This window comes from Austrofundulus limnaeus, unplaced genomic scaffold (genome assembly GCF_001266775.1).
Source record: "Austrofundulus limnaeus strain Quisiro unplaced genomic scaffold, Austrofundulus_limnaeus-1.0 Scaffold454, whole genome shotgun sequence".
Taxonomy (NCBI): Eukaryota; Metazoa; Chordata; class Actinopteri; order Cyprinodontiformes; family Rivulidae; genus Austrofundulus; species Austrofundulus limnaeus.
The window spans coordinates 319,093-322,371 of NW_013952856.1; the positions used below are offsets into that span (position 1 = coordinate 319,093).

The window sequence follows — 3,279 nt, forward strand, 5'->3', positions numbered from 1 at the left end:
CACACACACACACACACACACACACACACACACACACACACACACACACAAATATACAGTACAATGAATTTTTCTTATCAGTTTCTGAATATGTTCATCAGGACTCAAGTTTCCTCTCCTTCTGAACTCTTGTTACTTACTGTATGATGTGAATATGTCCAGGTGATGACACATTGCAATCTTCAGCACAGTAAGATTGTATTTCTGAAGAAAAAAAACAAAAAACAAAAGTGGGAAACAATTATTCAAGTATAACATATCTGATTTAATATACAATAGAGCGTGACTCGTGCCTGTAATAGCTGTTCTTGGTTGAAATTCACCCCTTTGAATAACTTTAAATGTTTTTAAACTAAAGGGATAGCATTCTTTAAAGGATCAAATATTACTTCCTGCCTTAAAACCTGGAGTTTAGGAATATATTATGTGATTTGTTGAGTGTGTGTTGGAGATGATGGTCAGCTAATACCACACCAAATGTTAGCTCAATAAATATAAAAGTGACTGAGTTGTGGTCATCTTTTCAATCTTAGGTTTTATTAGCTGTGGCAGCCACCCCGAACTGAGTTGACTCTAATAATCACATGTAGATGTAGAGTTAAAACTAAGCAGCACAATGGGTTAACCTCTTAAGCCCCAAGGGGTTTTCTTGATGTATTCACTCAAAATACCTTGCCAAAATGTAACTGAGTGTATCTCAGCATTTACAAACTCTAACTTAAATAACCTTGGTATCAAAATAAAGCAACACTTGGCAGATTTCATCAGAAGTGTAAGTATTAAAACAGCTGCTGTGGTTTTAGAGATATTGAGGATGGAACATAAATTTTGAATTTATTTTTTTTACTCTCAGCTGAATTTTTCATTAAACAGTATAAAACCTATTTAAAACCATAAAGATTCAGGCTAAAAACTCTTGGAAACCATAAATCCACTTGTGGACATTAACTGTGCAAAGATTCATGCTGCTAAAGTTAACTGGAGCAAAGTTACAGAGGTTTGTGTAGATAAATTATTTTGTGTTTTGTCATTCTGCACAGGACAGGCCATGTTAAGTATTAAGAAATCTTATGTTTTTCCATCCAAAAGTTATTTATTTTTTCTTAGCGGCCTTAAAAGACTTGTAAATGAATGTTTGTTCCTTAGAAAAATTATCCAAACATTTATTTGTCACCATATATATTATATAAAATAATTTAAATCATTCATTTGGGGTTTGTATAAAATAAAACTGCAATGATTTGAATTCCTCTTTATTGTAACTCCACAAGCCCCCTTTCCACCTCTTTTCTGAGCTGTCTCTCAGATCAACTCATTTTAAGGCTGTCTCTTCAAATCAAATGAGGCTCTTCACACCTCACCCCCCCCCCCCTCGAGCTTCCAGAGCAGTTCAATCTATGGTTTGATTGATGGATTTACAGTTAACTAGCTGCGCAAAAACGTTTTATTTACAAATGAATTAAAAGATGTCAACAAGGGAAGACTTATCATCTAACCTTACATGTTGGAGTCAGACTGAGGCATGGAGCTGAAGAATTTATTTACAAACTAGCAAGATGAGGTGCTGATGTGGCAGCAAAACAGTCAACGACAAGCCAGGAACAGATCATTAACAGAATCTTACTCAGAAACAGGATCACACAGATTTGAACTGGAGTCTATAAGGAGTCAGAGCTCATCAGTTAAGTACAAACACCTGCACACTGAGGCGGAGCCTGAGCAGGTGGGCGGGGCAGGAACAGAATACACTCTGAACTGAACAGACTAATCAGGAATACAAGAAAACCGAAGAACAAGTAACTAAACAAAAGCACAGGATCTAAACCTGATTTATCTGTCTTCAGGCCTCCCCTGAAAAAGAGGTCTTTGATTTCAATGGGATTTTCCTGATTAAATAAATTCATTTGGGTCTTCCAGATGGACAATGACCCTAAGCGTACTGCCAAATTAGTTACAAAGTGGCTTAAGAACAACAGAGTCACTGTTTTGGAGTCGCCATCAGTCACCGAGCTCTGATCTCAGTCCCACAGAACAGTTTGGTCCGAGCTGAAAAGGCGTGTTTGTCTCAAAGCCTCAGTTCTGTCAGGAGGAGCTGGACAAAACTCCATCAAACTATTGTGAGAAGTTTGTGCAAGGGTGGTTTCTGATATGGTTGAGGTGGGCAGTTGTTCAGGGTGGCATCTTGTCGAGAGTATCATTTGTGCCCGGTCATTCCCCTAAAAAAAAGCATTTTTTTCTTTCATCCTAGAACTCCTAACTCGTGGGGAGTGGGGGCCCGCCGTACTGTAGCTTGCTGCAGAGGTGCTGAAAAAAAAAAGAAGGGTAGGGCATCGGGGTTTTTTCTCATCTCCAACAGTTTGCAGAGTATTGTGCAATCCAAGACGAGGTGCACCCATCTCATTCTTTGAATAGGAAATAAGAGAATTCAGTGATTTTTATTAAACATGGGCAAGGTACATGTGGGACATGTCCAAGGAGTTGTTCACCCAGGACAACAAACAGCTAGGATCGCCCCCTGAGCTTGTGGAAGGAATCCAAAAACACCTGACCTAGGTCAGCCTTAAGGTTGTTCTACCACTAAAGAAATAGATGTTAACTACTGGATACACATAACTCTAATATCTCTGAGAAAACTGTCGACTTTGAAACAATTTCCAAGTCTTAAATCTGAATCTGTTTTTTAATTAGAAGATCTCTTGTTAATAAAACCCAGTCTTCATTTGTTTTTGTTTTTTTGTAATTATTGTTTGAGACACTTTAAGTTACAGCTTAGAAACATTTTCATAGCTCACAGCTGAAAGGTGAAAGGCTGAGGTGACGTTGGCTTGTTTGAATCACTGGACGGACTTTACTGAACCTCTCAGAAAGTAATCCCTGGATGTACGTACAGCTGGTTCACCTTTGGGCTAAACAAAAGCTTTACGATCAACCTGCAGACCACTTTGAGGAGAAAAAGATGATGTACCTCCATCCTGCAGCATGAAGCCAAAGAAGGAAGATGGACAGAAGAAGTTACATTGAAGCAGACTGAGGCTGTTCAGAGGGAGACAGAGAGGTTGCTCCAGGAGAAGAGATGGCAAACCAGAAACTGGAAAGAGGAGGATGGCTCATCTGGCAGCTTTCCTTCAGTCAGGATTTCTCCTCCTTCAATCCTCACTTTGGACCCCTGAGAGAGAGTGAGAGAGAGAGAGAGAGAGAGAGAGAGAGAGAGAGAGAGAGAGAGAGAAAGAGCAAAGCCAAAAGATGGGAGGAAAAAGAAAAACAACAGACATTCCAATG

The 3,279-nt window shown here is 39.2% G+C and overlaps 1 long non-coding RNA gene across 2 annotated transcripts in view; it reads right to left on the bottom strand.

Annotated features, from left to right (window-relative positions):
- Positions 1 to 3,279, bottom strand: part of LOC106529597 (uncharacterized) — a 40,858-nt gene that overhangs the window by 22,248 nt on the left and 15,331 nt on the right. For both annotated transcript variants that reach the window (XR_001311654.1, XR_001311655.1), the window contains exons 2-3: positions 2,966 to 3,166; positions 141 to 204 (exon numbers count right to left, since the gene is read on the bottom strand). This is a non-coding gene — a long non-coding RNA (uncharacterized LOC106529597). The remainder of the gene's footprint in view (positions 1 to 140; positions 205 to 2,965; positions 3,167 to 3,279) is intronic.